Genomic DNA, 27,346 nt, shown 5'->3' with positions numbered 1-27,346 from the left:
GAACTTTTAGAGAATACAGGAAGCCATTGGGTGGGTTAGGCATTTTTAAAATTATAGTTTTATGGAGAAAATAATAGCAGTGGCTTTTAAATCAGAATGTTTTTTTTCCATTCAGAGCAACTCACTGAATGGAGCACTTACTTGTTTTCACTCAGTACAAAAATTCTATCTCTGAATGGTAGTTCCTGTTGTTTTTCCTAAGATACATTTTCCAAGGATTATCTCCCTCTCATGCCACCACATTGGAACATTGGTCAAAGGTGTCCCTAGAACAAAACTATCTCTGAATCCCAACAGATAATAAAGAGGTAACACTGAGAACACTGATTTTCTTGCCAAAAATAAGATAGATTTACTGATTGATCAAAAGATAGAGAGAGATAAATACACAATTATGGGAAGAGGGAAACAAAACTGCTACAACCTTTTTGATAAGGAACTGGCATGATTGACTTAAACATAAAACGTGAAGACCGTATGATCCACAAATTATAGCTTTAAGAATATATTACTACCAAAATGAACATACATATACACAAGGATGGTTATTGCTAAATTGTTTTTAATAGAAAAAAAGGAAACAATCCTAATCCCATGAACAGTAAAAGGATTGAATAAATTATGGCACTTTGTGCCGAGGTGGGTTCACCAGCTCTTACAAAGCATGAGTTAGACCTAGACCCACTGATGAGAAATATTACTGAGAACAGCATATGCTTTGTAACATGAATGTTAGAGTAATAGTACAGAATGACAAGACAAGACACAGGGAACAATAAACATCAAACTAGTAAATTCAAGGGATTGAATTTGGAAGTGAAAATGAGGGAAAGACAAATTTATTGATTTTTTTTTCTCTTTATGTAACTAGTATATTTTGGTTTATTAAATGAACTTTATGACTTCATAAATACAAAATAGACAACATTTTGTTATGTATTACTGTGCAGGAGTGGCCATTGAATTCTGTTTCTAAGAGGTTAGGTTGCCTGGAATTTGGGCTGACCGAGATGAAGGCTCCAGAACAAAAAGTTAATGGTGGAACCCAGGTGAACAAAACTACCTCCTGCCCCCACCTTATTCTTCCCACTCAATTTCCATAGACTCCTTGGAATTATAGATAGGTTATTGTCCTAGGCTTATCCATAAATACATGTCTCGACTCATAAATACCTCTATATCCAATGGGGATACAAAGGCAGAAAACTGGGACGCCTGTGTGTCTCAATAAGTTGAGCATCTGACTCTTGATTTTAGCTCAGGTCATGATCCCAGGGTCATGGGATCGAGCTTTGCCTCGGACTCTACACTGAGCATGGAACCTACCTGGGATTCTCTTTCCCGCTCCCTCTGCCCCCTTTTCTTGCTTGTCACTCTTCCTCTCTCTGAAATTAAAAAAAAAGGTGGAAAATAATAGTTTTTCTGTATAAAAGGAAAAGTGGAAATGTTCCTTCCCACCTCATTTCTTTTTTTTTTTTAATGTTTTATTTATTTTTGAGGCAGAGAGAGACAGAGCATGAACAGGGGAGGGGCAGAGAGAGAGGGAGACACAGAATCCGAAGCAGGCTCCAGGCTCTGAGCTGTCAGCACAGAGCCTGATGCGGGGCTCAAACTCATGAACCGTGAGATCATGACCGGAGCCGAAGTCAGACGCTTAACTGACTGAAACACCCAGGAGCCCCCTTCTCACCTCATTTCTACCAGCAATACAGATTAACTACTTTTCGACCAACCTACCTCACAAGTTTTAGAACTATGTTGAGAGGCACCTGGTGGCTCACTTGGTTGAGCATCTGACTTTGACTCAGGTCATGATCTCATGGTTCGTGAGTTCAAGCCCCACATCCATCTCACTGCTGTCAGCTTGTCAGCCCAGAGTCCCCTTCTGATCCTCTGTCCCCCTCTCTCTGCGTCTCCCCAGCTTGCACTCTCCCAAAAATAAATAAATATTTTAAAAAACAGATGAAAATAATCACGAATCACATGTGATAAATGACTCTTTCACTCTTTAATTCAGATGTAGGCCACACATAATATTCAATGTGGTGCACTGGCTTCAAATTAATTATGTTACAAAAGGAACTGATGTTTAAACTTTCTTTTTTTATCCTTCTCCTGAAAGATGCTAGCAGAAGAAGATATTTTGTTTTGTCATCATACATACTCCACATAAAGTTCAAATTTCATTTTAAATCCACCACTTGTGACCAAAGGACAAAATTCAAAAATGGGAAGTTTCGCTCTAAATTGTCCTTTAATTCTTGTCAGCTTCAGAGTTCTTGAATTCTATGATTGTAAAGAAAAATTAAAGCCAAAACTACCGGTGAAGCTAGACATAATCTCCAGTAGGTTTTTGCTCACTGGAGACCTGAATGGAAGTGTATCAGTCTATTCAAGCTGCTGTAATGACATATCCCAGATGGGATGTTTTATTTTTTATTCTTTTTTAAAAATCTTTTAATGTTTATTTTTGAGAGAGAGAGAGAGAGCGAGCATGAGTGGAAGAGGGGCATAGAGAGAGAAGGAGACACAGAATCTGAAGCAGGATCCAGGCTCTGAGCTGTCAGCACAGGGCCTGATGTAGGGCTTGAACTCACGAACTGTGAGATCATGGCCTGAGTCGAAGCCAGATGCTCAACTGACTGAGCCACCCAGGAGCCCCTGCTCTCACAGTTCTGGAGGCTGAGGGTCTGTGGTCAAGAGGCCAGAAGAACTTGTTTCTGGTGAGGCCTTTCTCCTTGGCTTGTTGACAGGGCTTTCTCACTGTGTCCTTACATGCTGTGTTCTCTGTACCTAAGCAGAAAGAGAGAGTGAGCAAGAGAAGAACAGTCAGGCTGAGGTATCTCTTTCTCTTCTTATCTCAACACCAATCCTATTGGATTAGGGCCCCCCCTTATTATTTAACCTCATTACTTAACCTTAATTACCTCTTTAAAGACTTCATCCCCAAATGCAGTCACACCTGGGGCTTAGGGCTTCAACATATGAATTTCAAGGGGACAAAATTCATCCATAACAGGGAGAAAAACAAACATAGGGTACCACGGGATACAAAATGTTGTGTATATTTTACATTATGCTAAGTTTCTCCCTTCTAAGTTTTTTGTGTCTTTTAGTAAAAGAAACAAATTGAACTGACATTTAACAGCTTGCCACAGCCAGCAGGTATAATCTACAGGGTCCAATTTTAGAAGGTCATGAATTACTTCATTACATTGTTAAAATGTCTTTATATTGAACATAATATGTGAGATACGTACGTACATCTTTTTTGAAAGTGATATTTGAAATGATGCCTCTTTAGAATTATTTCTTTTGCTTTTAAAATAGCTTCTGGGAAAAGCACTGGTTAGCCTATTACATTCTAGCCATTTCGTGGGCCCTGTAGAAACACTAGTTAGTTCATATGAAAGACATTTTCTTCTAATTTATAGAAACAAAGAAGTACACAAGAATCACATCTAATTACAGAAAGAGCCAGCCGACAGGCGTTAATATTATTGGTGAAGCTCCTTTTTGTTACTTTTCTGTGTACAGACGGAGAAAGGTGAAATTGTAAAGTCTGAGTAATACCCTTCACACTGTTTTGTATGTCTAGTCGAATCTAGCCTCCAACCTTTATCTCAACGGTATGAGATTAGGTCTGCGAAAATTGGACTGGCAGGCGGTCCTTTTCCACGAACGTAGGAGAGTTTTCTTCTTCCATTACCGCTTTCTACCAAAACTGAAATTCTCTTCATTCAATTGTCTGCTGATGCTGCCTCAAATTTCCAGAACTCTGGGTGTAATGAGACTTTATAAGAATCTCAGTAGCCACTCCTACTGACTTCAGGCTCCCGGAGCCGTGAGAATTGACCACTGCCAGCCACCAAGACTCAGCCGTGCCCAGGTCCCGAGTAGTAAAGAAGCAGACTCGTCCTCTCCAGTTGGCAGCTTCTGAGAATCCTGTGACCTCCAAGAGGTCCAGGGTGGGCCTTGGTAGAGCCAGTGTTTACAGTTCATCATCCTCAAATCCTGGTTTGCTCTTCTCATTCTTATTTAAAATAGATGCCCCCACCCCCCAATTCAACACACCTCTGAAGGCTAGGGACCCAGGGATCTGCTTCACTATGACCAGGGCACTCACTCTAGACTACCAAACCTTGCCCGTGTTCCTAGCCACTGGCTGAGGTCTTGTCAGCTCAGATGAGCCACCGAGTCTGCTCCCATCCTGATGATGAGTACGGAACCTGTCTTGAAGGCTTCTAAGACTGTGTCCCCCATCAAGCGGGCCCACTGCCCACCATCTTGGCTTTGCAATGGCTCTTTAGACACTGCAGTGTGGCAACACTCCTGGACAGCAAACCCCCAAAGTGGGAGCTTTTCTTCAGCTCCCAATGCCATTCCCACTTACTGCCTCTCCCCTTCCAGAGTGTTCTGTTCTCAGGAATATGAAAGTAGAGCCTATCTATCTTAGAGGGCTCAGGATCCACTAAAAATTCTCGCGGTGCTGCCCGGATCAAGATCCATTGACCGTCAGCACAGGCAAAGCAACATCTCAAAAATGTTTTGGATATTGCTGGACCTGCTGCACCTCTACCCATTCAAACCGAGAGTGGTGTTAATTGTATGTCTCGGATGAAGTAAAATAAGAAGGAAAGGACAGAGAAGGGGAATGGTAAATGGAAAAAGATGAAGCAACGCCAAATTTGGTCTCAATGATCCCTGTGGAGCTGTGGTGCCCCAACACAGAGCAAACAGGCAGCTGTTTCTTTATCTATGAAATGTAGACAACAATAGTTAGGGCTGTGGTGATTAAATGACCGGGTGTATACAAAGGGTTCGGGGGGTGCCTGGGTGGCTCAGTCGGTTAAGCGTCCAACTTCAGCTCAGGTCACGATCTCACGGTCCGTGAGTTCGAGCCCCGTGTAGGGCTCTGGGCTGATGGCTCAGAGCCTGGAGCCTGCTTCCAATTCTGTGTCTCCCTCTCTCTCTGCCCCTCCCCCGTTCATGCAGTGTCTGTCTCTGTCTCAAAAATAAACAAACGTTAAAAAAAAAAAACAAAGGGCTCGGAATGGCACCTGCAACATGGTGAGCGTTCGTAGATACTTGTCGCTGTTGTGGTTACCGCTACAACTATGTGCGACTGGAAATGCAAAGGAGCCAAGCTCGGACAGCAGCTCTACCCACCACTCACAGGACAACTCTGAGACAGTGATTTGATCCCCAAGCCTCATCTGCAAATTGGGAAGAGTAACAAAAGAATGAATCATTTCATTCATAAGAACAATTTCATGTCTTAATTATCTGTCTTTCCTTTTTCTGGATAGGCTGGCTTAAAAATGAGAAGACAGACTTTGAAAGGAACTAGTGAGGGTCCAACACAACATCTGAATGAATGCAGATACTTAGTGAATCCTGTGTTTAGATAAGAACTTAATGCAAACCAGACTTAGCATAATATATACATTTTTAGAACCATATTTATCCTATTCCCATAAAGCAGGCTGTCAGACACAACTTTGTCAAAACACGTGTTATTTTGGTCTTTGATAAGCAAGTTAAAAACTAAAGCTATATCATGAAATTAAAAAGGAGAATATTCTAGATCTTTCCGAAGAGGCTGGGATCTAATTTCAGCTGAATACCAGAAGTTAAATTAGTTAATTAAGCTTATTTATTTCGGAGCTGTGAGCAGGTATGATGCTGTCTAAATCAGATGGCTGTGGGGCACCTGGGTGGCTCCGTCGGTTAAACATATGACTTTTCATTTTGGTTCAGGTCATGATCTCACAGTTCATGAGTTCGAGCCCCACGTCGGGCTGTGTGCTGACAGCACGGAGCCTGCTTGGGGTCCTCTCTGTCTCCCTCTCTCTGTCCCTCCCCTGCTTGCTCTTGTGCTCTCTCTCTCTCAAAATAAATAAATAAACTAAAAAAAATTTTAAACATCAGATGGCTGTGGGTTCAGTTATCACTCACTTAGATTGCAAAACATCTGCTCAAGTGTTCTGTGTCTCCCAGGAGATCAGAGCACTGTGCATGCTCACAATAATTAGGAAGTAGGCAAATAATGTGAGTTTTTGGAAAAGATTGAAGGAAATGGGACCGTTCAGATGGTTATACTAAAAGTCCAGACCTGCCACCTTGTTGCTATCTCATGACCTCTGTAAATACCCACTGATACGACACAAAGAAACAATTAAAGACACTGACAAAAGAGCCTACACATCCTAAAAGTAATGTTTTGTTGGCCTATTGAAAGAATCTTCTCATCTGTGGTTCCTTAATTATTATTCTGTGTCTGGCTTTGTGTTCCTCTTTATTTGGCCTACTGCAAGATTATGACAACAATCTCTGGAATCGCCAATCATATTTTCATCATATAACCCTTTGAGCCGTGTCTACTGGGATTTGGTAGAGCCTGTCATCTACACTCGGAGAGCTGACGCTCACCCTCAATGAATGTCATGCGCAGTTAATTTGCGATAGAGGTAATTTGAAGTTATGATGGAAGCCAGTTCCCTCACTGGTCCTCACGATGAGTGCTTTGCCGAGTCTAACACTAGAGAAACTTAGAGATTCTTCGAGGTATTCAGTCTCAGTTATTATTCAGTTATTCAGTTATTATTCAGTCTCTGATTCATGTAGTGAATGAGATATTTTTATTAGCAGACACTTGCATGACTGGATAGAGTTTATTTTGTCATTAAATGTGTGACTTAATTTTATTTTATTGAGATATGTATTTACATATTCAAGTGATCATAATCCTAATACATAGGCATGTTAGGACTTCTACTTCTGCTTCAACTGTGTTCTGGAAAACCGTTCATTTTAATGATAAAATCCATATGACAAATACGTATTGAGCAATTACTGTGCGTGGGGGACTTTGCAGGTTACAGTGACGGACTGACACGGGCCTCAGTGAGATCCACTTGCCCTTGGGTTCCCTAGATTCTATAAGGAATCAACGGTGAAAGATGAAGTCTAGGCTCCCTGGCATGCCCCACCTGGCAGAAAACATCCGGTTTGTTAGAGACCAGAGACAGAAATGTCTGTATCCTCCCACTGACGTGCTATTTGATGCTTTTCCTAGCACTTCCTCTAGTTACAACAGGAGTGTTAATGCTGCCGCACATTCCCTTGAAGTGCCATGATACATGTATTATTTCCTGAGGAGATGCTGGGATCTACCAGAAGCAAGGCCATAGGTGGAAAAGGCCAGAGAGCCTGGATTCAAGTGACCTCTGTTCACTCACAGCCACAGCCTCAGTTTACCCATGCTCTCAGGAGATGATCAGCTTCAGCTGCTCCTTCCCGAGGTTGCCCTCCTCTGCTGGGGCTGCAGGGAGAGGAACCGTGTGAGGCTTCACTTGGGTCCGGGACCCTTTTCCCAGAGTGGGAGAGGTCCCTTGATCGAGAGCTCCGCCAGTGCAGGCAATAGCAGAGTGAGAGGCCCTCAGGGAGAATGAGACAGCAAAGGAGGAATGTTCCCTAGGATAAGGCTTCTCAGACTGAGGCAGCACCAGTGACTTTTCTTTCTTTTCCTTTTTCCCAATCTTCTGCAGATCGATACTTTCAACAAAAGATACACACAAGACATGCATCTATTTTTCATTGTGAATGAAGTATTTCTTTCTGTCTCCAGGCTTATCTTGCAGACCACATTCTCAGAGGCTGCCCTGAGCTCCTCTCGTCCTAGGCACCCTGGGAACCTCACCCTCTCACCTCACGGCCTCTTCCCCTCCTATGGTCTGACCTCACTGTCACCTCTCAGGAAACTGCAAGGTTCTCCTTTTAAAAATCCAGCCACATCTTGTCAGTCCCCACCCCCAATTCTGCCATAGCACTTATGGTTCCCTCCCGACCCTGTGTTGTCCGTGAAGTCCTTCACAGGAGCACGCTTCCTTCACTCTCTCCCCGTGGAACGTGGTGTCTCTTTTTCTTTCTCTAGTCGACCTTCTAAAAGCTTTCCTAAGGTTCTAGCCTAAATGTCAGGCTCTATGCACTTTAAATATATGAATGTCAAGGGTGCCTGAGTGACTCGGTTAGTTGGGTGTCTGACTCTTGATTTCGGCCCAGGTCGTGATCTCACGGTTTGTGAGTTTGAGCCCCGCATCGGGCTCTGCACTGAAAGTTTGAAGCCTGCTTGGAATTCTCTCTCTCCCTTTCTCTCTGCCCCTCCCCCACTTGCACTCTCTCTGTGTCTCACAATAAATAAATATACTTTAAAAAAAAATGTGAATGTCCGTGTCTGAAACGGGGTTGGGGGATGTTAAGATTTGACCCTCTCCTAATGTGAAAAGGGCCCTAAGCAGGAGTTAACTGCGTGTATACGTGTCCATCGTGTCTGGAGAAGGTAGCGGACCAAGGTAGCTTCTGAGGAAGGTAGATGGTATTAACCCACTTGCCAACAAAGGAGGGTACCATCACTAACTTCTAAAAGGAAGGGATGTGCAGTATCTTTTGTTTTCTGTTCTTCTCCCTTTGTGACCCTTCACTATGACGGGGGCTTTGATGGGTATGAGGAGTGGAACTATACAAAGATCCTTTTGTAGAAAGTCAATAGATGTGTTTCTTCTGCCAATGACAGGGATCTTAACTCTCTGACCACCTGTATCCTCATCAGTGATATGCGGTGGTTCAGTACCAGGATCACATTCCCTAGAAAGTTCCATAATTTTCGTACATTGCCTCAAATCTTTTGTTTAACCTATTGATTTTTTTCATCCCGGGGCTCTATGTTAACCTTATTTTCTTAATTCTCTTCTAGCATCTGTGTTCTGGTCAGAGGCCAAATAAATGACATTCAGAACTTCTACTGAGGTACTATAAGGTAAGATCTTTTTCTGGGTTGAGTTCTTTGGTTTAACAAAAAAAAGGATGTATGGCTTGATCAGTGAAACAGATTAATGAGGAATAGGAATTTCTAAGTTGGCGTTTTCAAGTATGATTTATAATTGCTCTCTGTGCATCTCAACATAGATAACACAGTCGTGCTTGATTTTTGTCTTAATACAGACACTTTTTTTTGGCTTTTTGCTCATAATATTCAAAATTACAATGAAAGCATGTCGGTTAAAATATGAAATGTTGTTTTCTTTCAAATACTCATTTGTCTCTTAAGTGTAGCAAGACGGGGTTATTGGAAATTAGTGCCAAATGTTTGAATTTTTAGCGTATATAAAATTTTATAGCTTGTCTAATTTACAGAAGCTTAAATATTACCCCTTGATTGATACCACCTTATATAAAACACCATACAAAATCTGATAGTGAATATAAAGACAGAGCAACATTGTGAAAAAGCTCCATTTCCTCTCAATGTTATTGTTAATACCTTCTCTATTCAGCAGACAGTGTTATTGTCCTAGTCAATATCCCTTCTCCCTTCTTCCTTCTAAAAATCGTCATCATCATCATCATCCTGGTATTTTGAAAGGCAGTGAAATGCCTTGTTTAAATACCGTCACGTTCCCAGACTCCTTTACTGAGGCCACGTAACTTGGTTCTCACTAATGACCCTGGATGCTGGGCCCCAGGGAGGACTTCTCTTCCTGAATTTATTCCCTTCCTGCACTCATTCCCTTCTTGACTTAAAAGATCAGAGCTTCAAGAGCAGAATATTTTGGGAATATTGTTATTACTTCATCTTCTTACCTGGAAAGCTGTTCTAACATTTGTAGCCGCGGATTTTAATTTGTGGAGGTGACTGAGTGTTGACATGGAGAGGTAAATGCCATTGAAAGGAGAATTTCTTCCTTACGTATGCTGAGAGAAGGGCCACTCTGTGCCACCAGGCCACCTGAGGAGGCACCGGGTTTGGTCGAGAGGCAGAAGACGGGAAGAGGAGAGAGTCTGAGTCAACAGTCTCTCCTGGGAGTGTCTGTGGGAACAGCTGTGCAGGGTGGGGCATACGGTTGAGGATTGTCCAGTTAAAACCGTGTGAGGGGCTCTGGGCTGTAAGGGTGGTCCCTGGCCGCTGGGTGACTTAGGGCTGAGGAAACACTGGCTTGGTGTGTGAGTTAGAGGAGAACTGGGACTGTGGATCCAGGGTTGCTTGGTTTACACATGAAAGATGTGCTCTGGGCTACGCCCTTCGCTGTCTCTAAGAACTGGGTAGCCCTCTTGTTGGCGTGAGCGCTGGGAGTTGTATGCAAGCGCTGAAACCTAGGAATCTACTCCTGAAGCCAAGAGCACACTGTATACACTGTACCTTAGCTAACTTGACAATAAATTATTTCCAAAAAATTAGGAAATAAAAATAAATGAAAAGAACTGGCTAGCCTTGACAGAGGCAGGCTCTCCCTCAGCAGCAAGGTTTTAAGATCTCAGAACATCATAAAATACAGAAAGGAAAGAACATGCCTGATACACAGCACACACCCCCCCCCCCCATCTTGAGATCCCAAGGACGAAAGCCACAGCCAGAGATGTTAGAGCAGGAAAGTAAAATGAACTTGACTCCTTGATGACATTCTTGCCCTCCGGTGAGCCTCCCATCAGCTCTCCTGTGGGATGACTCCGATAAATCCCTGATTCTCTAGATCTCTTGACACTCAGAGCCCAGTCCAGACAGCACTGATTCACGGGCGTTCGTATCCGGGGGTTGTGCTAGACATGCCTGTCTTTAATCTTGGCAGTAGTGTGCAGTCAGGGTAAGTGTTATTATCCCCATCTACAGATGGGGAAACTCACACACTGAGTGTTAAGGTTGAGGTTTGAGCTGGACCTTCCGGTGCCCTTCCCTGTCCTCTGTTACCCTGATGCCTATCCTAACAGCATATGCCAGGAGCCTGTGCTTTCGGTATTTACATCTGCTGGCTAGTCAGCAACATCGCCAATTCATTACCCCTTTGAATGCTTGCTCTTCGATAAGCCAGAATTTCCACTGGATTATCCACTTATAAAACCGAGTGAACTTAGGCTATTCCACATTAAAAAAAAAAAAAAGAAGAGAGAAAATTCTAATTTGGGGAGATCAGATTTGATTGGAATTGCCTGTGAAAGCAAGTGAAGGAAATATTAATTCCAAGGTGGGTTTTTTTTTTGTTTTTTTTGGGGGGGGGGTTTGGCAGTAAAAGTTTAGAACTCATGGTCTCAATAAGGCCACCACAATTCAGCTTTTAACCTATGGTCCAAATATTAAATATTCTCCTTCCAACAATCTCTGTTCCTTTACTCGCACTTGTTGGGATCGGGGGAAAATGCAGGTAAAAGATAAATTATATAAAGAACTCCTTTCCAAAGAAAGTCATGCACGATATTGAATAAGGTACTGAGCTGAGTCAGGGAAGGAGGTGCTTGTAATGGAAAAGTCTCTGGGCTGGAAAATACGAGGGGGGCAGTGCAGGTGGCAGCCAACTCTTCCAAGGCTTGAAAAACGCCAGCTCACCTCTCTGGACCTTTGTTCTTTATTTGTAAATGGAGGGTGTCAGATATTCTGATATTCTCTTCGTGTAAAATAATAGCTTTCTTTGTCAGATCTCCTTTGCTAAGGCAGGGAAAAGCTGCATCTGCTAAAGTCAAACTTTCCTTTTGGCCACTGAAGCCACGATTTCTCAGTACTTTCCCTTTTCCTTTCCTTTCTTTCAAATAGATCCTGAATCTCTTCATTTCTTCGTGTCTCTTCTGGCACGATCCCGCCCTAGGTCATCATTCTGTCTTTCCTGGACAACTGTGTGAGCTTCCCGATGGTCTCCTGGCCTCCAGGAGACTGGGGAGCCCGGAGCACATCTCGTTACTCTCCTGCTGGAGACCTGTTGCAAACCTTTCAACTCCTTCCTCTACATTAAGAGCAAAACCCCCAGTGCACAACAATGACCTATACACCCCATACGATCCCGTTTCTACCTGTACTTGACTCCTTGCTTCCCAACTCCAGCAAGTGTCCTCTTCACTGTTCCTTGAATGTTTCTTTGTGTTCTTTCCCCCGACACCCCCGGGGCCCTGGCAGTGTAGTCCCCTGGCTGGCATTGTGTGTCCCTGGTCCTTCCAATTCGGATCTCAGCTGCTTCAGCCTTCCCTGACCACTCTCTGGATATGAGCGCCAGCCCAGGTACCCAAATTGAATTCCTTTTAAAAACGAGAAATTTTATTTTGTAGAGCATACAAAAATACCCATGTATGGCAAAAACTACGTACGCATAGAACTTAGGGGATCTAGGAGAGACGTGAAAAATGAGGGATTTAGGCCAGACGTGAAGAATTCAGCCATGTTTGTTTATGGTTTATTATCTCTTGCCATAGTGTGATCTAAGCTCGGTGAGGGCAGGGCCTTATCTGTTCCTTCCTTGCCAAAGCCCACAGTGCCTACAAGGATGCCTGGTCCCTGCAAGAAGCTTAGTAAATATTTAGTGAATGAATGAATGTAGAGGCAGAAAATGTCGTAGATCCAATATCCCCCCCAAAATTAAGCAGTGCTTACAGATGTCCCCGAAGAGTCTATTGCTTAGGAAGGAAGGGGAAAAAAAAATAAAAGTAAAGATGAAAAAAAAATTCTGGGGAGAGGGACAGACAGCAGGGCACAAGGAAAGAATAGTAAATCTTTGGGAGGGATCGCTTCAGGTATTTTTACGAGCAGTATTTCTGATCTCTGGTGATGGGTGGTGGAGGCCGGTTCTTTGGATCTTACAAAGATTTATTAGCTAAGCCTGACATGTGGACGAGCAGAACTGTTTGTTGAATGAAGGCCCAAAAGAATGAAATAATAAATTATTGAACTGCTAAGAGCATTTTGCCTTTTTTTTAAAAATGGGCAGGATAACATTCCCTTGATGCCAATATTTAGTCCGTGTTAGTAACAGCCATTCCAAATACACTGAGTGTGAAGAATGTTCCATGAAGCAGAATTCGGTTACTGCGCTAGGCATCTCCCTGAGAGCATTTCAGAATTTATTCCATCTTCAAGTAAATTGTCACAGTGACTCTCCAGGATGGCATACCGTGGTAACGTATTAAAATGCTGATGGGAAAATGGAAACTAGAAAAATGTCTTATCTGTCAATTAAATGATGTAGCCTCGTGGGTCGATTACAGCAATTCGGGGGCTTTTTGTTTTCTGCCAATTGAGATTTGACAGCTGTTTATAAAATATTTACATTCTGATTTCAGTCACATTGACAACACTTTTGGGTCTTTGGAAGATGATAATTATACGTTAGGAAAACGTTAAAAAAATTCTGAAGCTGATCTGTTGAGGGGAAAAAATATCTGGCTTTTTTCAAATTGTACGAAGGAAGGAAATCTACTTTATTAAAGGATGTATTTCTAATAAAAGTCAGGAATAATAGACATTTGTGATCCAAAGACCTATTGCGTGTAATATGAGGGAGTATCTTTCTTCACCTCGCCTGTTCTGGGAACCTTATCTTTTCTCAGTCAGCTCTGGCTAGCTAGATACATGTTTCTCACCTTTCTTTACTTTATTAGGCATACATAATGTTTGTATGGTACTTGGGTGAATTAGACAGGATTTGAGAGCATCTCTATGGAATTTTACAGAAAAGGCATTCAATATATATTCTTAGTACTCGAAAGAAGAGAAAATAAAAAGTATTGGGGATAATACTAACTATTGAATTTATATCGAATTTTCAAATAAAATACTTTTAAATGTTTTTCATGAGAAGTGTAAATTTACATGCAGCTTTTCTTTATCAGGTATCATGTTGGAAACAGTGACCTCTAATTCTTGATCAGTATCTGTCTAAAATCTTGACAGCCACTGTCTGTGTGATGCTTTGTAAGAACAAGTAGGTGATAGAAAATTTGAAACCTATTTTATAGCCATTCAAAGGTTTCCTGTAACTGACATTATGTTTGAAGTATCTAACAGCTATTACTTTCTTTCACTGATGAATGTTCTGTTGAAGTTTCTTAAGGTAAGGCAAATGATTTTGGAATCCAACCTGACTTTTTAGTATCAAGTATATTAAGTTTGTATAAAACATATATTCTTTTATAGCCATCACCCTGCACATAGTTTGGACCCCACTAAAAGGGCATGTCAGTCATAAATGGGCCAAAGTGGGCTTGAGTTTATCTGTGGAACCAGGAGAAAAAGTGCAGTTGGAGGTCCAGGGCCCACCCCCTTCCCGTCCCTGGCTCTTCCCTGTCTTTCCAGGGGCCTCGCTCTGGGACCATTCATGTAGACACTCCCTGTGAAAGTCTAACACGCCCCCTCCCCACTGTGTCACAGCTGTCCCTTGGCCAGCCATGGGGTCCCAGGGACACCTAAGGATGCATCTGGTGAAGCCACCACGTAAGCCCTAGAAGTGAGCAGACCTTTGGTGAGAGATTCTAGGGACCTGCAGAGATGAAGCCTGGTCTAGAAGAAACCCAACTCCCTGTGGGCAATTCCCATGCAGAGGGTCATGGCCAGAGGAAGTCCAGAGTGGACACAGATACAGCACTTCTCCAACACTAACATGGATGCACCTGTTAAAATACAGATTCTGATTCAGAAGGGCTGAGGTGGGCCTGAGCTTTGGCGTTTCTGATATGCTCCCAGGTGAGGCTGATGCTGATGCTGACTAAATTCTGAGGAGCAAGACAGTGGTGCACAAGGTCAAGGCCAGGGTCCTACGGTCTGGGTTGCAGGGCAGTACTGGACAGAAGTATCTGCTTTGGGTGAACACAGAGACATGGGCCTGCCACAGACAGCTGTCCTCGCCCCCAGGACCTCCCAGCCCAATTCTGTATCATGTCCCTTGGCAACCTGTGTCACCAGTTGTCCCTCCATCAGCTCCCAGCCCTTTGTCCATGTGGGCAGCTGCCCACTCAGGGGCTGGGCACTGAACTTGATGTCCAGGTGTCAGAGCCCACCTTGGCTGTGCTCAGAGTGTCGCAAAGCCAGCTGTCCCCAGCATGCTTGCAGCCAGGGAGAGCTCAGCACCAGACCGGCCTCAGGCACACCTGCCCCTGGGGATTGCCCCCTCCCCCGCCCCCCCCACCACCACACAGGTCCCTGAGGGCATATGCGCCTATCTTACACCCTGGGGCACTTCACCCAGCTTGTGGGAAGTCCTACAATCAGGCTCAAAAAGGCACATTAGGGGGAAGTGGTAAATCTAATAGTTCTCTAGCAAGATTATACCTCATTCTATGAAATTGGATTAGAAAGTTTTCAGAAGTGACCCAAATAAAAGCAGTGCATAAAAAAATGATTAAGTTCTCAGAGGAACCTTTGAACCAAAGAGAAAAGAAAATCCAAATTAGGAACAAAAGAAAACAAAAGAAAAGAAACACTGAGGGGCACTTGGGTGGCTCAGTCGGTTAAGCGTCCAATTTCGGCTCAGGTCATGATCTCACAGTTTGTGAGTTCGAACCCTGCGTCGGGTTCTGTGCTAACAGCTCAGAGCCTGGAGCCTACTTCAGATCCTGTGTGTCCCTCTGTCTCTGCCCCTCCCTGCTCACACTCTGTCACTCTCTGTCTCAAAAATAAATAAACATTAGAAAAGAAACATTTGGGAAGTAAATATAGGTGTTACGCCATATACAAAAGAAATAAAATGCTATCCAACAATTGATCAAATCATCAAAATATATCACAGAATCCCACTTTAAAAAAATTTTTTAATGTTTATTTATTTTTAAGAGAGAGAGAGAGAATGAGTATGAGCAAGGGAAGGGCAGGAGGAGAGAGAGAGAGAGAGAGAGAGAGAGGGAGAGAGAGAGAGGGAGATTCCAAAGCAGGCAAGAATCCCAAGCAGGCTCCACACTGTCAGCAGTGAGCCTGATGCCAGGCGCAAACTCAAGAACCATGAGATCATGACCTGAGCCAAATTCAGACACTTAACCGACTGAGCCACCAAGGCGCCCATCACAGAATCCTGTTTAAGACAAACACACAAACAGTATCGGGAGATGGGAATCAAAAATTAAAAAATATTATGGGATGACTATAAAAACTTGTAACAAAAGAGCAGCTCTAGAAAACTGGAGTAATCAGATAAAGTAATAAAGGTGATTAACTTCATAAAAATCCAAGTTTGGAGTTAGTAGGTGATACTTTTTAAATAAAAGAGGGTTTTAGACATAATTCCATAACATGGAGAAATTCAGTTACATTCCAAGAGAAATGAAAGAGCTCATTAGAATAAAAACATCGTAGGGGCTCCTGGGTGGCTCAGTCAGTTACACGTCCGGCTCTTGATTTTGGCCCAGGTCATGATCTCAGTTCCTGGGATCAAGCCTCACATCAGGCTCTGTGCTGACAGCACAGAGCCTACTTGGGATTCTCTCTCCCTCTCTGCCCCTCCCTGGTACACACTCTCTCTCTTCCTCTCTCTCTATCTCTCTCTCAAAATAAATAAATAAACTTAAAAAAAATTGTACAGGGGCACCTGGGTGGCTCAGTCGGTTAAGCCTCTGACTTCGGCTCCGGTCATGATCTCACGGTTCATGAATTTGAGCCCCGCGTCGGGCTCTGCGCTGACAGCTCAGAGCCTGGATGGAGCCTGCTTCGGATTCTGTGTCTCCCTCTCTCTCTGCCCCTCCCCTGCTCATGCTCTGTCTCTCTCTGTCTCTCAAAAATAAATAAATTTGTTTAAAACCCATAGAAAGGAACATTAAACACAAGCCACAGTCTTCACACCAGACAACATGCAGCGTACATGGAAGTATAAGAAGAAATAAATTCGAAGTGCGTATGAGGATGACTTGGAAAGAAAAGATCTCATAATGTGATCAAAGGCAAAAGCTGTCGAAGTGCTGTATTTACATTCTAGTGTGTCAGAGGGGAGAAAAAAAGAAAATCCATCTACACAGTTTCTTATTATTCCAAGACTGCAAACTTTATCCAGTTTTCTTTACAGCAAAGGAGTTATTCAATTCCTGCTGGATGTTCCTAAGAGAAATTTTAGATGATCTATACCAATGCTTTAATACACAGGGTCTATCCTCAAAGAATGTGCAGTTCCATTTAGACGGGAAGCCATACACATTTTTTTTTAATGTTGTAAAGTGTTAAATACAAGACCAGGTAGTAGCAATGTAACTAAGTAGTTTAAGTACCAAACAGATCATTGACCTGTTGTGGTCATGGGCTATAGCCTTAATGTGTTTACATCCTTGATGCTTTTCGCAGTGATAGACCTATGTGAGCTTGTAGAACATGTTTATGAAAAGGATGTGTTAATGGCATGCCAAAGCAGAATAAAAGGTAACATTTTTCATGGCTTCAGGGGCACAGAGACACCCCTCAATAAAAAGGGATGACATATATAGAGGCTGGAGAGAGAGTAGGACTTACATAGGCAGAAAGAAACCAGAGAACATTGCAAAGGATCACAGGGCAGAATGCAGGTATCATCCGTGTGTGTGTGTGTGTGTGTGTGCGCGCGCGCGCAGGGGGTGGTTTTCAAGGATGGCGAGAGAAGGGGACGAGCAGAATGAAGAGGACTTTGTAATTCTAAAGCAGCTTGGATTTTATCTGAAAAATCACGGAATACCACTGAAAGAATATGAACTAGGGGATAACGTGAGAAAAATTAATTAGGCAACACTACGTGGAGCTAGATGGAAAGTGGGGAAAATATGTGGGTGACTTTAATCAGGAACCAAAACGTCAAAGGCTGAAGAGAAAGCTACCCCCAGGAGGGAGGAAAGCCTGGATTCAGAAAACAGCACAGCGAAGTCTCTGTCTTCTTCTTTCCTAGTCGGTGTGGTGTTTGCTCTCTCCTGTCTTCACACCTTTCTGTTCTTTTGATGATTTGCCTTTCATATGTACATGTCAAATGGGTTCAAATCATAAAGAAAAAGCAACAACACCGCCTAGGTTCTCTTTTGATTTCTATCTCTCCCTCCTTCTCTTCCTCCAACCCGCCAGTGACCCTAGTTCCTTCCTTAGGTTTCCTCCTCCTCAGTCCTCAACCCTCCGTAGCCTGGTGGCTGGTCCCCCTGCCTCACTGGAACTGTCGCTAAAATGAGTGAAGATCTCCTGGTCGATGAACCCTAAGAATTTTTGATCCACAACTTTTTTGACATCTCTGCAAGTTTTGCTGCCGTTGGTCTTTTTGAAATTTTCTCTTTGCTTGGAATGCAAGGAACTTCCTCTCCTTGAATCTCATTGTACCTTTTTTTCCCTCATTGCCATTCTCCCTCCCTCCCTCCCTCCTTCCCTCTCTTCCTTCCTTCCTTCCTTCCTTCCTTCCTTCCTTCCTTCCTTCCTTCTCTCTCTCTCCTTCTATCAGCTGCCTAAGTGCAAATTCTCTCCTCTGCCCCCGCAAAGTTCTGTTCAGAATTCTCCTTATTTCATTTAACTTCCAGGCTTAGACTATGACCTCAAATCTGTGCCTCTAGCTTAGACACCTTTCCCTAGTTCACATCTATCTGTATCTGTAGAGACAACTCTCTCTACAGGGTTTCACCACATGCTCCAAAGTCAGAACGGCAGAACTGAACTCCCCTGTTCCTCTTTCCACTCTCTGCTTCTCCATGTCTCTGTCTTAGTGCTGTGTGTGTTATACAGGTGCAACCCAGAAGCTAGATAAACCCTTTCTGTTTCTCAAGTGAAAATCTAATCTTAATTCCACTGAGCCACTTCTTGGCTGTGTGACCTTCTACGTTACTTACCTTCTATGGCTCTCAGTTTGCTTATTTATAAAATGGACAGAATAGTAACACTTTTCTCACAGAAGAGCTGTGAAGATAAGAAATGGCACATTGTAAGCCCTCAATACGTATAGCAATTGCATTGTTTGAAATAATCTGACTCCCCATAGACTTGAAAATAAAAAAGCCCTAGTTTTCTTAGCATGTGATTTGATTTTTGCCTAATTCTCAAACTTCTTTCTCACCATTTCCCAACTTGCACCCTGCTCTCCACCCTTATAGAAGAAGACACTCTAAGGTGCCATTCTCTGCCCACCATCCCCCAAGCTCATGAATGCCTCTTCCTGGTATTAGATCATGACTTAACCATGATAATTTCCCCTGATCACCAAAGTGTATGTGGGTAGGGGTGCCTGGGTGGCTCAGTTGGCTAAGCGTCTGACTCTTGATTTCGGCTCCAGTCACGATCTCATGGTTCGTGAGTTCCAGCCCCCCACGTTGGGCTCTGTGTTGACAGACCGGAACCTGCTTGGGATTCTCTGTTTCCCTCTCTCTCTGCCCCTCCCCTGCTTGCTCTCTCTATCTCTATCTCTCTTTCAAAAATAAATAAACTTTTTTTAAGTGTAGGTGCTTAGCTCTTCTTGCATTTTTCTCTTCGATCTCAACTAGTTTTCCTCCATGTGCTTCTGGAAAGCCATTGCCTCAGAGATTGTTCCTTCTATGTTGCCATCGAGCACAGATCTTCATCTCTACCTCTGTACTCTCAGCTTCTTGGTGGTAGAGGATGTCCTATTTATCTGTAGGTGGGAGTGGTTTTGAGAACTATAACCAATAGGGTGTGGACAAAACAGAATAACCGTTGGCCGTGCCAATTGTGCACCTAGAAATGGCCCTAAATATGGGTGAGTCAGCCTTCACCTCAGCTGAGTCTGAGATAGATGCAAAAGGGAAAGTTTGAAGAGGACAAGGCAAAAGGGATATGAAGATCCTGAGGAAAAGCTAAGTCAAAGATGTGAGGGGAAAAATGGAAGCCAGCTGGTAGATGGTTCACAGTGGAGGAGAGGTCCATGGGGCCCAGTGGAAGGGGTGGCTGGCAAGAAAGGAGAGCTCATGCTGACCTGTGATGGATTTATATCTGCATAAAATCTTCCGGAAGAAGATTCCAAAAAAGAGAGGCTGTCAGTGTCAAGAATGAGGAAAGGACAAAACATACATAAATTTGTGATACATAGGAAGTTGAGATATAACAATATACACACAGTTTTAATGAGTTACAGGGTTTTTTTTTTTGTTATGGTATTTGTGGATGTAATGCCATGTATAATAGTATATTATAAATATACATTTTTATGTGCAGCTGACCCTTGAAAACACAGGGGTTAAGCGTGCTGATGCCCCATGCAGTCAAAAATTCATGTATAACTTTTGGCTCTGCAAAAACTTAACTACTAATAGCCTACTGTTGACTGGGAACCTTACCGGTAACACAACAGTCGATTACCACATATTTCATATGTTATATGTATCCTATACTGTATTCTAACAATAAAGTAAGCTAGAGAAAAGAGAATGTTCTTAAGGAAATCATAAGGAAGAGCAAATACATTTCTCACTTACTGTCTCCCCAACCCTAAGAGACTGGGCAACAGGGCTCTGTGTCCCTGAGTTCAAGTGGGGTACAGATTTAAACCTTCTGGATTTAGAAGAACGGGTCTGGAGAAAGCACGCCGCGTGCCCAGCAACTGACCTCAGGGGCCTTGTTTTCGGGAAGACCTCTGTGTCCTGACTCTGCCCCTTCCTTCAGCTTCAGGGCTCTCGTCACGGCTGGTGGTGGTGAGGACTGGACTGGGTTGGTCTGGACTCTGGAATGGACTCCTGTGCCAGCCCCATCATGACTGTCCCTGTCAACTTGGGCCAGGCACTTAGCCCTTTCCACCTCAGCGCTTATCATGTAACATGGTGATTAAAGCTGGTCGTGAAAATGAGCAACAAATAAGAACATCGCTATAGGAGCGCCTGGGTGGCTCAGTCGGTTGAGCGTCTGACTTCAGCTCAGGTCATGATCTGAGTTCAAGCCCCACTGCTTCAGATTCTGTGTCTCCCTCTCTCTCTGCCCCTCCCCCACTCATGCTCTGTCTCTCTCTCTCTCTCTCTCTGTCAAAAATAAATAAACATTAAAAAATATTTTTTTTAAAGAAAAAGAAATTGCACATAAATTTCCCAGCACACAACAAGAGAGCGTACAGAGAAAGGACAGCCAGACACTGGTGACATCCTAACAGAAATGGGGGAGAGAGAAAGTGATTAATGGTTTGAAGGCAAAGTTTTTAAAAACTTAATGTTTAACCAAATGGCAGCCAATTAAAGCCTGGTGAGGTGGGCAAGGCCCCGCTTTTGTTTTGAAGCTGATAAATTTAATAAAAAGTTCTTCATTTTCACTTCAGTAAAGGCCAGGGGAGATTTCGTGTGTGCACAGGCGCATTTCCAAACACGTATCTGTAATTGAATGAGATTTTGTATTGGGAAAGGACATTAATTACCATGTTATATCAGAGCATCACGCAAAACACTTAAAACTAAGTAAACTAACTATTTAATTAAAATACTCTGTTTTTTTTTTTTAATGTTTATTTATTTTGAGAGAAAAAGAGCATGAGCCAGGGAGGGACAGAGAGACAGAGAAAGAGAATCCCAAGCCGGCTCTGAGCTGTCAGTGCAGAGCCCGACTTGGGGCTCAAACCCATGAATCGTGACATCATGACCTGAGCTAAGATCAAGAGTCGGATGCCCAACAGACCCAGGCGCCCCTAAAATATACTGTTCTGTAGCATCATGGATATAATATAAAAACAGGGTGTTAAAAATGTGTATACTCTGTGTCTTGATTTCCAGATGGAACCACCAGTGTCCAAGGGCAAATCTAGAACAGTGCCTGGGACATAGTAGCTACCAGATGGTGGTGGGTGAATAAATGAACAGATAAAACCCCTGTTTGCAACCTACGTAGCTTACATTGGAGGGTCTCCATCTTAGGAAAAAATAGCCAACGCATTCTATTTAGATTCTTACAAACGAATGCAACACAAAATTGTGCCTAATGCTAGAAAGCACTATGATGAAGGAATTTTGTATGAGTTGATGTATCAAATCCAAGAAAAAGGGCAAGGCATTCTGAAGTACATATCATGTAAGCGTAGGTAGGATTGTGTTCCAGACAGTTGGAAAAAGGTTTATGGTACAAAATCATACCATTAAAGTATTACCTGAAATAATGTTGTATTTATTGCAAAATCAAAACATTCCTATGACAGAAGAAGGAAGGCGAGATTCAAAATTTTTTTAACTTATTTTTTGAGAGAGAGAGAGTGCTAACGGGAGAGGCAGAGAGGTGGGGGACAGAGGATCATGGACAAACATCAGCATCACCCAGGAATTTACTGCAGATGCTGAATCTCAGACCCCATAGCAACTCTTTACTGAATTGGAATCTGCCGTTAACAAGTTCTCAAGGTGTGTGGGCTTCAATCTTAAATTAAAATGTGAGACGTATTGTTCTAGGGATTAGAAACGTGGGCTTTAATGCAAGGAGATCTGAGTTCAAATCCTGATTCCTCCTCGGTCAGGCCAGTTATATAATACTGTTTTATCATCTGCCCTCTGCACTTATAGGTACGTCATAAATACCCTTATCTTGCTGTAAATGAGATAGGTACACGTAAAGAATTTGTGTAGTACCTGCCTTTCGGTAAGAAATCAATAAACCTTAGCTATGCTTATTATTTCTCTAATGCAGAGCAGGAAGAAAACGAAATAGTGAGGAAGGGTTCTCGCTATGACCTTACTCTCTCCTTTCCCAATCCCAGACTCAGCAGGAACTTGCAAGCAGATCTGATAGTTTCTCAGAGTTTCCTTCTGCCACCACAAGGGTTGTTTTTTCTATTTACATTCCTATGGACAAGTCACTTAACCTCTTTGAGCCTCAGTGTCCTCCCCTGTAGCATGGGATGGCCACATTAGCCTGTATCACAGTTGTGGGGGAAAAAAAAAGTGAAGGGGTCCATAAGACAGTAGATTCTTTTCATTGTTCAAAGAGCCAGTCTGGAGAAGGTAGCATAATGGATTCCACAATTAGAAAGAATCCTCTCAGGTGCCCGGGTGGCTCAGTCAGTTAAGCGTGTGACTCTTGATCTCAGCTCAGCTCTTGATCTCCGTGTCATAAGTTCAAGCCCTGCGTTGGGCTCCATGCTGGGCATGGAGCCTACTGAAAAGAAAGAAAGAAAGATAGAAAGAAAGAAAGAAAGAAAGAAAGAAAGAAAGAAAGAAAGAAAGAAAGAAAGAAAGAAAGAAAGGAGGGAGGAAGGAAGGAAGGAAGGAAGGAAGGAAGGAAGGAAGGAAGGAAGGAAGAATCATCTTACCACGAGAGGCTAAATAACTGAAGGTGCTGAATTGCATCACTTTAGAGTAATGCAGGGTGGAATAAATGATAGGGCGTTCCCTTTTGATAAGAGGAGAGCAGGTGGATTCTACTGGCAGATGGGGAGGAGAGGGAGTTAGTTCCGTCTTCAGAGACAGAGGCCTCTGAAGTTTGTTCTTGAAAAAATAACGTAGACTTTCAAGGGATACTTAAGTATTTTGCTCTTTACCTATGTAGCAGCAGCAAAAGAGCGAGACAAAATTAAGGAAGTAGGCATAGAGGAAAAGTTTCTAAAGAGGATCAGAGGAAGGAATGATTGCATCTGGTTGGGTCTCAGCAGAGCTTCTGAGAGAGAAGATTTTTATGGTTGGCCTTGGGGGATGGAGAGAATCTTGAGAGGGAGTTGCAGTCTTATTGGAGGAAATAGCATGAGAAGAACAAGCCAGAAAAGCTTGATGCTCATGAAGGAAGAGTGAAGATTCTAATTTGGAGGCTCCAGATTGCACAGGGTTGGAGAGGAAGAATCAGTCGTGAAGGTAGGTGGGGATCAGATTGTGAAGGACCCTGACTGTTCGATTCCTAATTTCTGCGCGACGGCTGGTCATACATAGATTGTTCTTGATTTGGGAGCTGACATGATCAGGGATGTGTGTCAGAACATTTATTTGGCATCCATGTGTGATGTGGCTTAAACCGGGAATAAGTAGAGAGACTAAATCCGTATTGGAGTGGCTCAGGAAAAGTAATCAGGCCCTGAGCTGGATTTGTAATGCTGGGAATGAAAAGGAAAGGACAGTTTCAAACAAATGCCTTTGTGACATGACTCTTCCTTGTCAGCAAGAATCATCAGTATTAGAGGAAACTAGAAATCACTCACTTCATAGTGAGCAATGCTCTTGGCAACTTCCATGTTTCAATATATATTAAAGTTAGTGTGAGTAGAAGTGCAAATATACTAGTTTCTTGTTCTATTTTTATGTCCCTGTGTAAGGAAAGAGAAAAAGGAAGAGTTCTTTTGATGTGTCATACTCTGAGACTTATGGTAGTTTGCTAATTATAAGTTCTATTATAGTAAGGTCTCCCAGACCCCAGTGATTACACAGCTGCAAAATTTGTAGCCGAAATGTCAGCCTGACTTAGTATTTTTGCAGGCCAAAAGGCCAAGCAAAGTAAAGTCAAACCGTTTCTCGTTTCTCACCAAAATTTGCAAGATCTAACAATAGATCTCAAGACTGCATCAAAAAACTTGCATCCATTCTTTGCCCTCCTGGACTGTTGGCTGAGCCGGGTTTTTTCCATCTGTTGAATGGGGGATAATCATGCTCTTCATCTATATCCCTGTCTTTGTAACAAAGGCTTTTTGAGTGCCTTGGTTTCCAGATATTTCCAGATACCCAAAATTAAACATAATTCGGATGTCCTCATACACATGGTGGCAGACCAGCTTTCTTTCTTGGTGTAAATTCTTGAAACTGATTAGCCACCTTCGTCCACTTACTCTCAGAGCTGGGAGCCCACCTGACTTGTCATTTCCTTGACATTTGTTAACCTGCCCCGTCAGGCTCGATCTTAGATCTTAGTGTCATCTCGATGTCTTCTCTATAGGGGCAGTCTTTCTAACGGCTTACCAAATAGTTTGAAATGAAACATTTAACTTAATGCGATCTCTTTTTGTTTGTTTGTTTGTTTGTTTGTTTGGTAAAAGTCAATATTAAGAAAATGCAAAGAAAAAGTACTGCCACGTAAAAATATTGATTCGGGATTGTAAGTGATTTGTAAAATGTTTTCATTTTTTCTTTTCAAATCTTTGTAATGAGAAAACCATTTCTTAGAGATACGAGAGGTAACTGACATATGAGTTATGTCAGTTCCTGGCGTGTAACATAAAGATGCAGCATTTGGGGGCGCCTGGGTGGCGCAGTCAGTTAAGCGTCTGACTTCAGCCAGGTCACGATCTCACGGTCCATGAGTTCGAGCCCCGCGTCGGGCTCTGGGCTGATGGCTCAGAGCCTGGAGCCCGTTTCCGATTCTGTGTCTCCCTCTCTCTCTGCCCCTCCCCCGTTCATGCTCTGTCTCTCTCTGTCCCAAAAATAAATAAAAACGTTGAAAAAAAAATTTTTAAAAAAAGATGCATCATTTGTATATACTGTGAAATGATCACCGTATTAAGTCTAGTTAGTGTCCATCACCATACCTACTTACAGAATTTTTGTTTTCTTGCCATAAGAACTTTTAAGATTTACTCTCAGCTACGTTCATATATGCAGTATGGTATTATTAACTATAGTCACCATTCTGTACATTACATCCCAGTACTTACTTACTTTACAACTGGAAATTGGTGCCTTTTGACCACCATCACCCATTTCACCCACCCTGTACCCCCACCTCTGGCAACTACCAGTCGGTTCTCTGTACTTATGAGCTTGGTTTTGTTTGTGGGGTTTTTTTTTTTGTAACATCTTTCTGTTTTTTAGATTCCACATATAATCAAGATCATATGGTATTTGTCTTTCCCCATCTTATTTCACTTAGCACAGTACCCTCAAGGTCCATCTGTATTATCACAAATAGAAAGATTTTGTTCTTTTTTATGGCTGAGTAATATTTCATCATATATATGTATACATATACCTACCATCTTTTCTTTATCATTCATCCAATGATGGGGAAAAAATCTATTATTTAAAAAGCTTTTTCCTAAGCATAACCATCATACTTCATTTTTATAATTTTGATGGGTTTTTTTTTTTGAGAGACAGAGAGTGTGCTTCGGTGAGGGAGGGGAAGGGTAGAGGAAGAGGGAGACAGACAATCTTAAGCAGGCTCCATGCTCAGTGTGGAGACCGATGTGGAGCTCGATCCCATGACCTTGGGATCATGACCTGAGCCGAAATCAAGAGTTGGACGCTTAACTGACTGAGCCACCCAGGCGCCCCTTGATGTTTTATTTCTAAAAGACACATCCTTTGATACGTTTTGGTGATTGTGCACATTATTTTATTCTATAGTCACGGTTCTTATGAATTTTTGGTTTTGAAAATGGAATAATGTTTTAAAAGCAACTAATCTTGTGCTGTTAAGTTTTAAGAAAAAGAAAGGATATTTTAATACTATACTAATATAAAGGACTTGGTCTAAGAACAAAAAGGACCCTTCAGGAGAAGGGCCAATAGGTATATTTTTACAAACGTTTATGAGGGCTATATTAACACGTATATACACCATTTCAAATCCATTAAAATTCTATTTAATGACATTAGTGTGAAATAAAGTTATTTTGGAGACAATCATTTTATGGTGAAACATGGAGATGGAGTGCCTACAATGTCTCATTTTCTCTCTGTGTCATTGTGACTATAAAATTGCCCAGCTCTGCACAAGAATATTGAAGAAAATGGAACAATACTCCGTAATATTTACTGCGCTCAATTTGGAACGTTTCAGGTAAATTGAGAGATACCAAGGTACAACCAAACATCCTGCCAAAATTTTCCCCTTGAAGAACCTAGAATTTCAGGAGTCAGGTGACTGGCTGACAAGGTGGCCTCAGCAGTTAAGGACTCTGCTGATTCAGCACAGAAAAGTCAGCAGCTTATATGAACGATTCATCAAGGTCGGTACCAGACAGGCATTTGAGAATCCTCCTCTTTCACTGCCTTTTTATCCTCATTTTCCCCCCGCTGTCCGAAATATATTTTAGGTACTAAATCTCATGATAAAGCCATTTTAACTCTAGCTAGATTCTGTGATTTGAAGTATGGACAGGCAAGTCACTGGCCCTCAGAAGAACATTCACATCGGTAGGTTGCTTTTTAAAATAAGGCAAAAGCGGGGCGCCTGGGAGGCTCAGTCGGTTGGGCGTCTGACTTCGGCTCAGGTCATGATCTCACACTCCGTGAGTTCGAGCCCTGCATCGAGCTCTGTGCTGACAGTTCAGAGCCTGGAGCCTGCTTCCAATTCTGTGTCTCCCTCTCTCTCTGCCCCTCCCCTGCTCATGCTCTGTCTCTCTCTGTCTCAAAAATAAATAAAAACATTAAAAAAATTTTTTCAAATAAGGCAAAATCCCATTAAGAATAACATCTGTTGGGGCGCCTGGGTGGCGCAGTCGGTTAAGCGTCCGACTTCAGCCAGGTCACGATCTCGCGGTCCGGGAGTTCGAGCCCCGCGTCAGGCTCTGGGCTGATGGCTCGGAGCCTGGAGCCTGTTTCCGATTCTGTGTCTCCCTCTCTCTCTGCCCCTCCCCCGTTCATGCTCTGTCTCTGTCCCAAAAATAAATAAATGTTGAAAAACAAAATTAAAAAAAAAAAAAAAAAAAGAATAACATCTGTCTCCACTGCCCTTGGTGCCTTTGTCCTTTATAGAGCTAATATGTCTATGTTCTTCCCTCTACGG

At 42.6% G+C, this 27,346-nt stretch overlaps 1 protein-coding gene across 1 annotated transcript in view; it reads left to right on the top strand.

Annotated features, from left to right (window-relative positions):
* The window catches only part of CHRM3 (cholinergic receptor muscarinic 3), a 519,800-nt gene that overhangs the window by 223,102 nt on the left and 269,352 nt on the right, over positions 1 to 27,346 (top strand). The window contains exon 3 of the mRNA XM_043596199.1: positions 8,756 to 8,818. The gene's annotated coding sequence lies outside the window, so the exon portion shown is untranslated. The remainder of the gene's footprint in view (positions 1 to 8,755; positions 8,819 to 27,346) is intronic.

This window comes from Prionailurus bengalensis, chromosome D2 (assembly GCF_016509475.1).
Source record: "Prionailurus bengalensis isolate Pbe53 chromosome D2, Fcat_Pben_1.1_paternal_pri, whole genome shotgun sequence".
In the NCBI taxonomy this organism is placed as follows: domain Eukaryota; kingdom Metazoa; phylum Chordata; class Mammalia; order Carnivora; family Felidae; genus Prionailurus; species Prionailurus bengalensis.
The sequence above is the reverse complement of the archived record's forward strand: the minus strand, read 5'-3'. Positions and strand labels throughout refer to the sequence as shown.